Here is a 15,101-nt window from a genome sequence, read left to right on the forward strand (position 1 = left end):
ACCCCTTATGAATTATGGACTGGTAGGAAACCAGACTTGAGTAGTCTACGTCCATGGGGATGTGCAGCTTATGTTCATGATTCTTCCCATAAACATGGCAAATTAGGTCCTAGAGGGAAGAAATGCATATTTATAAGATATTCCGAACACTCCAAAGGGTACGTGTTCATAGGTGAACAAGCTTATGGGAGTGTGACCGAAATGGAGTCACGAGATGTCATGTTCTTGGAGAACGATTTTCCTAATAGAGGTGAGATTGATAAGGACTTCCAATTATATGAGATGGAAGATCCAGATAACACACCCACTGATGTAGTAAAGGGAAATGAAGATTTACCTCAACACACAAAACCTAGTGGGAATGTTGCATCACCTGATGAATTGAATTCAAGAGAAATTCAATTGCGTAAAAGTAATCGTAAAAGTATTCCCCGGCGTCGTTTTGAGATTGAAGGGGAAGCATTTATGATTACTCAAAAAGACGATGCCGAGCCTAAGACTGTTCAAGAGGCTCTCTCATCCTCTGACAAGGAAGAATGGAGAAAAGCTTTGGAAGATGAGATGGAGTCAATGAGGCCAAACCATGTTTGGGACTTGGTTGATCTACCACCCAATCGTAAGGCCATTGGAAACAAATGGGTCTTTAAGATTAAGCGTAGGGCGGATGGATCCATTGAAAAGTATAAGGCTTGCCTTGTGGCAAAAGGTTATACTCAACAAGAGGGTATAGACTATGAGGAAACTTTTTCACCAATTGTAAGGTTTGCATCAATACGCCTTATTCTAGCCATTGTTGCACATTTAGATCTTGAATTATATCAAATGGATGTAAAGACGGCATTTCTCAATGGAGATTTAGATGAGGAAATCTATATGAAACAACCAATAGGTTTCATAGCTAAAGGTCAAGAGCATAAAGTTTGCAAGCTTCATCGCTCAATATATGGCCTTAAGCAATCATCTAGATAGTGGTATCTTCGTTTTCATCGAGCAATAATAACATTTGGTTTCATGATGATCGAACAAGATCACTATGTATATGTCAAGCAATCCACAGATAAATTTGTGATTTTATCACTTTATGTGGATGATATTTTGTTGGCTAGAAATGACAAGGTTTTGGTTATCACCATAAAAGAATGGTTGTCCTCCAATTTTGAGATGAATGACATGGGAGAAGCTGCTTATATATTAGGAGTTAAGATCGAAAGAGATCGATCAAGGAAACTCCTTACTTTATCTCAAGAGTCTTATATTATGAAGATTCTTGAGCGTTTCAATATGCAGCATTGTAATCCCATTGATACCCCTGTCATGCAAGGTGAAGGCCTAAGTATTGAGATGTGTCCTAAGACTCCAGAAGAAATCAATGTGATGGAAATTGTTCCTTACGCTAGTGCAATCGGAAGTTTGATGTATGCTATGATGTGTACTCGACCCGACATATGCTGTGCCGTGGGATTGGTAAGCCGATATCAATCAAATCCTGGTCAAGCACACTGGAAAGCAATGAAGAGGATTCTGAGATACTTGAAGGGCACCATGGACTATCGACTTTGTTACCAAGGGAATGATTTACACCTATTAGGTTATTCATATGCCGATTGGGGTGGAGATCTGGATGAGCGTAAATCGACTTCTGGATATGCGTTCTTGCTCAATGGAGGTGCGATTTCTTGGAATAGCAAGAAACAGACATGCACGGCCTTGTCTACGATGGAGGCAGAATTTATTGCATGTTCGCCATAAAGTGCAAGAAGCAGTATGACTAAAACGTTTCTTGGAAAATTTAGCCACTGTCACTGAAGTTCCAAGACTGGTGACAGTTTATTGCGATAGTCAAGCAGCCATTACCTATGTGAAAAATCCCAAGTATCATGGAAGGACAAAGCACATTGACATAAAGAATAATTTCGTTAGAGATATAATAGCGCAGAAAGAAGTGATCATGCAATACATTTCAACCAATAGAATGGTTGTTGATCCATTTACGAAGGCTATTCCTAGAGACATATTCTTGACCCATAGGATGTCACTAGGATTGCGTAAAATGTGATATATGTTATTGTAAAGGATCATTGGTTTATGTATTTGTGGACAGATGTATTGTACTTGTTTGTTTATTAGTGATTTGATGTTTTATCAATAAGTACAAATCCACTATGAGACTAGCACAAACACACATATATTATTGAAAATTATATCAGCAAACAATGATTGGCTCACTCACACGAGCAATCGCCTCAAGTGTTGTAGTTAACACGTTGAGATGAGACATTATGTACAAATAAATGCTGAAGAGCAAGTTTGGTACATAAAATATATCGCATTGATTGGAGTCAAGATGAGGTCTGTGATTGGTTTATAATAAGACCGAACATGATAGTCCCACAATCATGTATGCCTGTAAGATGCCGGATGCGAGTATTTAATTGGGCGCTATAGAAAGCGAGCTGATATAACACTCGGGCTAAACATGAGTACGTGAGAGGCACGTGACTATGTTTAGGCTAAGATCCATATAGTGGATATGGTTAATAAATGACATACACTCTTATAGAAAAAGAAATCCACTATAGCATGTAATTCATACTACGTGTGCATTGAACGACCAATAAGGGAAGATGAGTAATATTATCCATATTTACTCATCGTGTGAGCCATTGAGGTCATTTGTATTTTACCTCAATTTCGTGCCCTATGTTACTTCTGACTATGTTCTCGAAGTGAAAGATCAATGTTGCTACTTTAGCATGTTACGGGCGGTCATGAATAGATATGGCTTATGGACATGTCTAGGAAAGCAGTTGTTCTGAAATTGAGAGAGACATGAGTGCGAAGGAAGACTATTATTGTTTTACATCTATCACATGTATTTACTGGTCGACCAATTATATCACCCTATGTGGTTGCGGATGTAATTGTAAATACATGGTGTTTTAAGAATAGTCAAGTATAGCTTTTAAGGGATAGGTATACTTGGACTGATGTAACAAAATATGTCTGGGGCACTGTGAGACATCGATTGTTTATTTCTTTTCAAGGTTGTAGCCATTATGTCATCCTTAACAGGTGCATAATTTGAGCTCCCAAGTGCAAGTGTACTCACTGGTCGCACGACTTATTCGCCAGTATGAATTGTTTTGTAAAGTTGATGAATGTTGAATGCCTTATATTCTTGATAGAAAGCTATCAAGCCCATCATATCCAAGTGGGAGATGTTGTACTTTAGCTAGCTAGCTAGTACGTTCATGATGGGGTGCGATTGGACCGCACCATTTGGACTTGATACAGTACGATGGAAAGACACCATTTGTAGGGGTGTCATGGAGACGTATATAAACCTCCCGAACATAACAATTGGAACGGTTGGCAATTCATTCGCACCAAATTTCCTCTCCATTTCCATCAAAGAAGATCAAGGCGTTCCATTTCACTTTTGCAAGAACAATCGGCATTTACGCTATGGAAATCAGGTGCTTTCCTTGTGATCGCATCCAGACTGACATGAGGAAGTGTTGTTCGTGAATCATCGGCAATTAAACGTTCGATCCGGGGTTATTTGCTGTTTGCGCATTGAAATCAGGTAAGTCGTCTTCCGCCAACTCGAATTCCAACAATTTGGAATATCAAAATCACCCATTTGGGTTGCTCCAACGACAAGTAGAGACAGTAAAAAAGGCCAAAAAAAGAATGATAAATGCTCACTCCAAGTTGAAGCGATTCTGATGCATTGAGTTGATTGCTTCGATTCCCAAACAACATATTATTGTATTTAGGTATTAATCTCTGTGTTAAACCTTGGAATGAAGTTGTCAATACAATAAAAACAATGCGCGAGAGCACACGTCTCACACCACATCACCATTAGCTGATGTGCTTTATGACCATCATGATCGCGACTTATCGTCCATGTCTGATCAATTGGCACGTGGTGCCCAACACTTGCTGAACATTTTTCTTATGAGCTGAACATTTTCGTCCTCCACGTACTGTCATGTGAAGAACCTTCACCTCATTAAACCCTTAACATTGCACACCAAGGCTAGAAATGTATGAAAACCTCAAGTTAATAAATTCATAACCTCAAAACAAGTTTCATTTTTGCCTAGAGTGGAAAGGAGGTCATCAATGCCACAATTTTTATACGGTGTCACTTTAGTGTTAAAACTTTTCGAACAATCATTTTAAGTACCACAACTTTTGAAAAATGATCATCTAAGTTAATACAGTGACTTAGTTTGTTGAAATACGTCATGGCTCATTGAAGTTGTCACGCTTCGATTCTCGAGCACGCGCCCATCCCTTACCTGGTCGATTAATAGCAACGTCCTAGGACGCATCACCGACCCATTCATTTTAATACGCATGCGGAAACATATAAATAAATCCCCAGACAATTAAACAACGGGATAAAAAAGTAGGGTCATATTTTTCATACCTGAAAAACCATGACCACACTTTTATACAAAGCAAACCTCATAGTATATATTACAATACTATTAACAAGTCAGATCTATCGCACATCAGATCACAACTCAGAGTTTGCAAAATAGGATGGGGGTCTCAATCTTCATCTGGGTCATACTCTAGATCCTCCTCCAGCTCCTCCTCCGATTCCTCTTCCGATTCTTTTTCAGGGTCCTCCTCTTCAAGCTCCTCCTCAGGCTCTTCTTCAGGGTCTTCCTCTTCAGTCTCCTCCTCCTGCTCAACAATCTCATCTTCCTCTTCGCTCCAGCTGAAGTCCACGGTTGAGTACACAGGAGTGTCAGAGTCACCCTCGAGCTTAGGGTCTTCGGCATCGATCACTGCTCCGTCCTTGAGATCTGCAATCCCCTTCCCAAACGCTACCTCCAAGACATACAAAGGCACATCACCTTCCGGTATGGGACCCTCTCTTCGCCGATCATGGTAGTGACGATACCATGACCGATACTCGTGGGGCACCATGTTATCTCTACCCACGTCAACCCAAACGGTGGATTTCACCAAAACATACTCCAATCCTTCTAGGTGGGGGTGTATCGGAAAGTGATATCATATCTCGGTGATCTCTTCGAGTATACCAAAATTCATGGGAGGATGAAGAGGTGGAGGTGTTATCATCTAAAAACCTAAAATGTTATCCCACAACGAGGTGAGAGGACGTCTCAACGAGTTCTACCCCTTAAGACCCAATTAGGAAGCCAATACGCTCTAAAGGCTGTCTAAGCACAACACGGGTCTAAGGACTTACCTTGGCCTCAACTCCATCATGCAAATCAATATCGTTTACAGATGTCTCATATCACAACAACCAATCACCTCACCACATCAAATCAAATCATTGATCAATCGACCTAGTCGATTACATATCACCACGACCTCCCTCCAATCGGTATATTCAATACTATCTATAATGTTCTCTCAAATCAGGACCCGCTCACTCTAAGTTAAAAATAGATAGTATAACTCACGCTAAGATGATAAATATTGTACTACTCTCAATCTAAGCTAACATATCGAACCCTTAAATTGATATAGTACACTAATAGTGCTGTAACTAAGCTGATAGGGTATATTGCTCGCAAACTAAACTGACATATCAGAGCCCGTAAGTTAATATAGTATACTGGTATATTACTCGCAATCTAAGCTGACATATCACCCATAGGCGATATAGTATACCACATACAACCATTCGATCAATTTGTAAATTTTATCATACCCAATAAAAATTCACGTGTGTGGGTATACGGTCAACCTTAACCAAAATATAAGGTTTTCATTTTTGAACCTCCCACAAATTTTAACAGTCCCAAAATAGATTTTCAGCGCCGTAGAGCGATGCCTGATAATATTCCAGTTAATTTCCAAAATTAATTAATTTTGGGATAAATTCCCAAAAATACAAATCACCCACAATCGGCACAAATTAAAGCTCAATTAAATAAACAGATTGCACCACAATAATTAGCATAAAATTCCGATCACCGGTTATCCCGATCTAATTTTTGAAAAATAAATAATTAATTAAATAATTATGAAAAATATTAAATAAATGTCAATAAATCCAACTTAGGCCCGTAATGCCTAATTGAACACCGAAATGGACCCATAAAATTTCAGAGTCACTCTAGATAAGTACTAGAGCTCGTCTAGGCCCTAATTGCACTAACTATCCACCTAACATGCATCGGCAATTAATTAAATTCACTAATCTAATATAACTATCCACCTAAACCATACTTAATATAAACTAATCAACCCTTAAGCGTCATTAACCTACTAAGTGAGAATTAGTGAGTTAAACTCACTTGTTCAACGAAGGGTTCGGTGCAAAACAACGGAAATGTCGCGGGGCTTGACTCTCCTTAAGGCGGGCCAAGCTTTCGAGGCCCAAAACGACCTCAAAACGAGCCACGAACACAGCTAGAACCCATTGCACTTTTCCTCTGTTTTGAGCTGCAAAAGAGAGAAACCAAGGCTGAAAGGGGTGGCAAGGCTCGGGGAAGGCTGCACGGGCATTTGGTGGGCTAAACGACAGCTCCAGCGAGCTTCCACAGCCACACACGGCGGCTGGACAGCCTCCTGGACGCATGGACAGAGGCAAACAATGAGCTAGGACGTGTGGACAGGCAACATGGCACGGGGGAAACGCGCAACCAGCAACAGTGGGCGCGCAAGGTGGTGGACAGCAACGATGTGTAGTGGCGCGGCTGCTTCCCGTGTCTTGCTGGTTCCTCTACATATTGAAGTCTTCAAAGCACACCGAGGAAAAAGGAGGGGTGGTCGCACGGCAAGGAGAGGAAGAGGAGAGAGAGAGAGGGGGGGAACCAAAGGCCAGTTGCCTTGTTTTTCCACAAATTTGTCCCATTGACTCTATCTCAGCCACAGCTAGTCTCCATGGCTACAAATCTGCCACCCATGCTCTTCTTGTAACCCTTGAAATGGTCCAAAATAGGCTAGGCAACGGGGCATACAAATTTGCTTAGGATTTCTTCTAATTAAACACTCATTCATGCATAAATCAATCCAAATTGGCCTCAAGAAATCCCATCTTCGAGTCAATAATCCAATTAGTATTTTTCCTCACCAATTGATCCCGCTTGCCTCCCAATTTGCGATAAAAAACAATCCCCGGCATTTTTGAACAAAAACGGCCCTAGGACGACTTTTTCCCATAAAGTCTCGATTTGCAAAAAATCTTCTGAGACTAAGTCGACGTTCCTAGAATTAATTGTGACATGACATAATCTTCAATTTCTGAAATCAAACTCAAATTTGCGATTAATTTCCATTTGGCGCAATTTTAACATAACTTAGGTTACCGGGTAACTTTCAGAAATTTTTTAGTACAAATGACCTGTGGTCGATTTTCTTCGAGCCACAATGAACCTACTCGACTCATTAGTAACTCTCGGTTGTCATGAAAATCTTGAGGATTCAAATACAGGCATAGGGTACCAAAACAATAAGAAAAATCAGTCTAGTGCCAGCCGACAAGAATTTTCCAATTTAGTGGTGTAACCCACGATTAGCCACACATCTCCATCGAACCAACATATCTTTGATCTCAAATTGATTCTTAACTGTGCCGTAATGACCTCTAAAGATAAGCACGGTTGAATAGCCAATTTTTGGTCGAATTCTCAAGTCTCTTGCCTTAAAATTCATTAGTGGTTTCCCCAGATAGTCTAGTTATCTCGAGAGTGATCAGCTCTGAGAACAGCCCTATAGGCATGTCAATGAAATGCCTGATTTATTCAGTAGAAAACAGGATAAAAAATTTGGGATGTCACAACTCTCCCTTCTTATAAAAATTTTGTCCTCGAAATTTAAACCATTACAAAACTTAAGCAAAAATATGAGGGTACAACTGTCTCATCGACTCTTCAGTCTCCCATGTTGCTCCTTGCATCGTGGTGTTGCTGACCACTTTGACCAACGGGATGGTCTTTGTACGTAATACTTGTTCTTTTATGTCCACGATCTAAATCGGGCTTTCAATGTATCACACTCAATCATCCGCGTCCAATTCTTCAAATTTAAGCACGTGGGTCAGGTCAGGCTCGTACTTTCTCAACATCGTCACGTGAAAGACGTCATGTACTTTTGCCAATCTTGATGACAACGCAAGACGATACGCTAGGGCCCCAATTCTTTCAAGAATTTCAAATGGGCCTACATACCTCGGACTCAGCTTTCCTTTCTTTCCAAAGCGTGAAGTTCCTCTCATTGGTGACACTTTTAGAAAAATGTGATCACCAATTTGGAATTCCAATAATCTCTGGCACTTGTCTACATAACTTTTATGTTTGCTATATGCAGTCTTTAATCTACATCTGATTAATGCCACAGCATCCACTGACTGCTGGACTAACTCTTGGCTTATGATCTTTCTTTCCCCAACTTCATCCCAACACGCTGGTGTTCTGCGCACTCTACCATACAACTCTTCAAATGGAGCCATCTAAATGCTCTGTTGATAACTATTGTTGTAGGTAAATTCCACTGGGTGAAGCTGATCTTCCCAACTTCCTTTGAAGTCCAATACACAAGCTCTCAGCATGTCCTCGAGGGTCTGGATTGTCCTCTCAGACTAGCCATCCGTCTGAGAATGATATGCCGTACTGTACTGCACCTTGGTACCTAAAACACTTTGCAAGCTTTTCCAAAAAGCGGCGTTAAATTACGGATCTCGATTGGAAGTTATCGTAACCGACACTCCATGCATTTGAACTACCTAATGTACATGCAGATCTGCGTGTCTATCTAGATTGAGGTCTTTTCGAACTGCAATGAAGTGAGCCGACTTTTTCAGTCTGTCAATTACCACCCAAATCGAATCATTTCCTCTCTGACTCATCGGTAGTCCGATCACGAAATCCATCGCGATATGCTCCCATTTCCACTCTAGGATCTCGAGAGGTTGCAAGAGTCCTCCTGGCTTACAATGCTGACTTTTTACCTACTGACATGTCAAACAGTTAGCGACATGCTTGGCGATGTCTGCCTTCAAACCTGACCACCAATAGTGTTGACGCAGATTTCGATACATCTTGGTACTTCCAGGATGAATGCTGTAACTTCTACGATGCGCTTCAAATAAAATATCCTCTCTAAGCTCCACATCATTAGGTACAACCAAACGTCCTCGGAAACTTAGTGTCCCATCATCAGAAATTTGAAAGTCAGCCTTCCTTTTCTCAGTGTCCTCCTGAAGAATTTTCTGCACATCTGAATTTGTCGGTTGGAGTAGCTTGATTCTAATCTAGACATCTAGTTCAATTCTGAGGGTGGCCATAAGACTTGATAGGTGGCCTACCTCAAACTTGAATACCGAATCTCGAGCTCTCTCAATTAGGCTCCACTCTTTTATCAGTATACGATCTACAAAAGAATTTCGACTCAAAGCATCAGCGACCTTATTCGCCTTTCCTGGGTGATATAGAATATCACAGTCGTAGTCTTTTAACAATTCCATCCATTTGCGTTGTCTCATGTTCAACTCCTTCTGAGAGAACAAGTACTTGAGGCTTTGATGGTCCATGAAGATTTGGAATCTTTCCCCGCATAGATAATGTCTCCAAATCTTCAGGGCAAAAATAATTGACGCGAGCTCTAAGTCATGCGTTAGGTAGTTTTGTTCGTGAGGCCTCAACTGATGGGAAGCGTATGCAGTAACTCGACCATGCTGCATCAGCACACAACCCAACTGTGGCACTGTGGCATCCTAGAATTTCTTGTCAATCCTTAGAGGTGCTCTAATTCATGTCTTGCATTGAGATTTTGGCCAAACTTTTGGTGGGTAATTATTTAATAGGAAAATTCTATTTTTGGCCATGTGAATTATGAAGTGGAATTTATTAAATTAGGTCACAAAGTTTTGTGAATTATAAATTTCGATTAGGTGTTAATATAATTAAGGATTAGGTGGATTATTAGGATGAGGGTGGGTTGGACATTTAAAGGCCAAACCAACCAATAGCCTCACCCCTTTTTGCTCCACCGGCCCACGAAGCCCAAGGAGAGGGAGAAGTTGTCCAGCCCATGGCTGGCCCAAGCCCATGAGGGGCTGTCGATGTGCAAAGGAGGGGGGGATCCGGTTGCATGCCTCCCCCATTTGTCCCAAGGTGAGGGCCAAGTGTCCTCCATGCATGATCTAATGATGGCTAATGATGGAGGGAAAGAAAATTAGAGGAAGATGATGGCCGGTTTAAGCGAGAGAGAGGGAGAGAGAGAGGAGGGTTTGTCCGAGAGAGAGAGAGGAGAGGAAGAGAAGAAAGAAAGGAAGAAGAGAAGAAGGAAGGAGGAGGGGCCGTGCGTCCGCCGTCCGTCGCCGCCGTGTCCCGTCGCCGTCGTGCTCGTTGCTTGTTTGATTTAGAGGCAAGTGGGATCCTTGATCTACTCTTGCTTGTTGTGCCTAGTGTGTGTGATTGAATGGTGACAAATTTCGGATGTCTAGGATGTGAAAGATTGAAGTTTTAAGAGTGGTGTTCTAGGCTAGTGTACTGTTTTTGAGAAAACAGCTCCACCTTGGATGTTCTAGTGACTTGCATGTGATGTTCGAGTTGGATTTTGGCTTTGACTTGCAAATGAAAGTTTTTAAGGACTTCTTGTAGTATAACATACTCAAATTTGGGACAAAAAAAATAATTATAAGTGGGTGAAATTGTTATTCTTTGGAAAGACTGGATCTGGAGATTTCGGTACCCACCTTTGATGAATGCATGGACTGTTAGGCAATCTTTTTGTTGAAATTTCACTTTGATTTCTTAACAAAAGATGTAAAGGACATCCTGAGGTTTAATATATCAAAAATTTAGAGAAAAAAAACAATATTAGGTAGGTGAAATCGTGGTCTTTCGGAGGTAGTTAGATCTGGAAATTTTTGGTACTCGGAACAGAAGTTTTAACCGCCTATATTTAATTAGCTAGGACAAATCTGACTTTTATGTCTTCATTAAATATCTACCTTAGGGTCTTTACTATCCCATAGTCGAATTTCATAATTTTTTGAGGTCGATTGGGTATTTAATCGAAAATGTCTCTAAAACCGTACAATCTGACGTGTTTGGACTTGGTAAGTTGCAATGCGTGGACTATATCATTTTTATGAGGTTCTTTTGTAAATGTGTTCTGCATGAAATATCTCTCTTTATGTCTTCCCTACAGCATATTCAAATTTTGTAATTTGTTAAGTTCATTTGCCTATTTAACTAAAATTGTTTCAAAAACTGTGCAAGTTGAATTGTTAGAATAGTAGTGTTGTGATGCATGGTCTACACTGAATTGTATGAGGGTATTTTGGTATAGTATTCTTGATGAAATATCTGCCTTTATGTCTTGACTATTACATTTTCGAATTTCATAAATTTTTAAGGTCATTTGGGTATTTAATTAAAATGTTTTCTAAAACTGTGCAAGCTGGATTGTGCGAATTTCAAAAGCTGTAATGCATGGACTATTATGTTTTGTATGAGCCCCATAAATTATATTGTTTTAAGTGATTGAATCTTGCCACACATGTGATGATTTGTGGCATTACATATAAGATCAAAAGCTGAAAATGACCTTGTTGCCATCACATCATGTGCCATGTTGATATTTAGACACAAATTGTGAATATGAATTATAATAAATGTGGATACCGTCAGAGGTGTGAACCGACGATGCCCCGGGAGTGTTGGGATGCCCGGAAAGGGGAGTGCTGGATACCCGGAATGTGGGGGTGCCGGATGTCCTCGGGAGTTTCGAGATGCCCGGGATGGGGGGGTGCCGGAAGCCTCGGAGGTGTGTGCCGAGAGGATACCTCGTGATGCCAGTTTGGATACGAGATGCCCGGAATGTAGGGGTGCCGGATGCCCGGAGGTGTGTGCCGGAGGTGTGGCACCCCTCGACGGCCCCCCCGATCCGATTAGTGTCGCCACAGTTCGCTTACCATTCACTTTCCTTATTAACATATCACTCTGATACCATTTCAATTGCAGCGGGTCCATACAACCTGGGGGTTTGCATCTTTTAGATCGGTCCCTTGCGCAATTTAAATACGGAAGCACATCCAACAAACTCCCTTCTCTATATTTAGAAAACGATGCACACCTACTAAACATCTTATATAAGTTAAAACCGAACATGTTTATTTACATAGAGCAGATGGACATCTTTAGTCGGTACATCAAAATGCCGTAGTTTTCTATGCTCGACTACACTTCAAAAGATGACCGACATCTCCTCCCACAATCGTATGCTTAAGGTCCATCAACCAGTGTCGGCGTCCAAAGGTTCCCTCCTTTGCTATCCTTCTCCTTGCGGTCATATCCAACCGCTTAAACCATCTACTAATCTGAAATGTTATTCCCCAAAAGGGGTGAGTACAACCACTCAGCAGGTAAAGGAATCCAATAACAACTCAATGCATCATGCACATCATACATGCATTGCAGGCATTACTTACCTTGAAGCCATGCGCATACTATCATGCATCAATCTCATAATCATATACATGTCGTCATCATCATGACATCATTACATTACACATGTCATCATCATCATCATCATCATCATCATCATCATCATCATCATCGTCATGCATATCATCATGCATATCATTATGCCATATCATATATCATCATCATCATCATCATCGTCATGCATATCATCATGCCATATCATATATCATTATCATCATCATCATCATCATGCATATCATGCCATGGGTGATCATCATTATCTCACATCACATATCATCATCGTCACCATCATCATCATGCATAACATCATGCATATCATGCCATGGTTTAATTTCCACTTTTTGCTTTCAATTTGATCACCACATCACCCATTTCTCAAATCATCAATTTCATCATCCCCTCGGGCAAAGACCTCCGAGGCTTCCGGCATTCAGCCACCAGGCCACCGTGCATCCGGCCCCCACATTCCGGGCATCTCGCATCCCAACTAGCATCACGAGGCATTCCCTTTGGGCAGAAACCTCCGACAGGGCTTCCGGCATTTACACTCCCTGGCCGGGCATCCCGCATCCCAATCCTGGCATTGCGAGGCATTTCTTTCAGGCAAATACCTCCGACAAGGCTTCCGGAATTATGTACCGACATACCACCAGGATCCCCCCCTCCTCTAGAATTACGTACCGTATACCACCGGGCATCCCGACACTCCCAGGGAATCTCCAGAATTACGCCACTAGGCCACCGAGCATCATCATCCACCACAACCACCTCCTCATTTATCCTTATCCACATTTACCATTATTTTGATCTCAATTTAACATGGCATATGGCGTGACATCAAACAAGTCATACTTGGCATAGGATTCACACATGCATCACAATTCAATGTCATACATATACCAAGACTTTATCATACATGCAACAAGATAATTTAATGGAATTTATGGCCAATAAAATAATCTGTTTTATTTTATTTTTCTTTTTATTTATTTATTTATTTAAATTCCAACTTTTGTCATTTCCATAAATTTAATATCAACAAATTCCCCAAAATTATAAAAATTATGGCAAATATTAAACAAGCCAATAGGATGATAATTTCATACAAAATTCATGGCCAAATAGCATTTCACACAATTTCCCAATTTTCACAAAACATCATACAATTTTTCGGATAAAACCAGAATGCACGGTTTCCGAAGAAATTCGATTAAAAATATTCATATGGCCTCCAAAAATTACGAAATTTACATAGTTATAGCCAAGACATTTTCGTACAACTTTCATGAAGAACTCAAAGCCAGATTATTTTTAGATTATTTTATACAGTCTCATGAAGCTTCTGGATCCACTACCGCATCGTCCAGTGTACACATCTCCGAAATATTGAGATTTCACCTACCTATTCTCTTTAGTTTCCTCTGAAATTTGTATATATTATACATAAAGGTATCATCTACAAGTTTCATTCAGAGATCTAGGTCAAATAACCAGAGTATAGTCATCATCTATGTCCTTGAAGTCTCGGGTGTCTCGGAATACATCACCAGAATCATCGTCTTCAAGATCTAGTTGATTTACTAGGCTATTCTTGTTCATTTCACTTCAAATTTGAGTATGTTGTATTTTAAGATGTCCCCCACAATTTTTATGAAGAAATCGAAGTGATATTCTCAACAAAAACCAACATGCAACCACGAATCCAGTAAGAGGTCAGTAAAAATTCTCCAGATCTGAGGTCTCCGTAGAACAAGACTTTAACCCCTCAAATCTCCATATTTTTTCACTAAATTTCATTATATTGTAGTTCAAGATGTTAGCTACAACTCTCATGAAGAAATCGAAGCCAAAATCTGACTCTAAATACACATGCAAGCTCAAACAAGTTTCTGACTCACACGGTCCGAACACAAACAGCCACACCATTCACACACAACTCATCAATGCTTCGGTTTTTCTCATCTAACACCCAAAAATTCAACATGCAAACAACACACAAGCATGCAAGAGAAGCTAGAGGACTCCCACTTGCCTCTAGAACGGACGGTCGACGGCGTAGGGCGGCAAACACGGCGGCACACGGCGGACGAACGGCGTGCGGGCGGCGACGGGCGAGCTCCTCCTCTCTCGGCCTCACTCTCTCTCTCGCAACCTCCTCTCTCCCTTTGGCCGAATCCTCCACCAGCCACTCTCTCTCTATCCTCTCTCTCTCTTTGGATGCTTATATATTTGCATGCACCCCTCTTTGCATGGGGGACACTTGTCCCTAAGAAGGAGACAAGTGTCTCCTTGGTTGAAGACACTTAGAAGCCATGCGGCTACCCCTCCATGCGACAATGGGCCGGGCTTATGGCCCACTTTAGGCCCACCTCACTTGGGCCTAAAGCCCAAACTTAAATGGCCCAAGTTTATTTTATTCTATTTTATTTATAATATATCTTAATCATCATTTAAATAATACTAATTGCATAAATAATAAGGCCATTAAACTTATAGTCACAAATCCATAAATTCCAATTTATGATGCACATGGCCAATGATAGAATTTTCTTTCCTATCACATAATTATCCCTTAAAAGCTTGGCCATATATCTTATTGCAAATTATGGATTAAATGGCCATAAAAATAACTTGATGGTACTTCCA

This window comes from Eucalyptus grandis, chromosome 11 (genome assembly GCF_016545825.1).
Source record: "Eucalyptus grandis isolate ANBG69807.140 chromosome 11, ASM1654582v1, whole genome shotgun sequence".
NCBI classification, from domain to species: domain Eukaryota; kingdom Viridiplantae; phylum Streptophyta; class Magnoliopsida; order Myrtales; family Myrtaceae; genus Eucalyptus; species Eucalyptus grandis.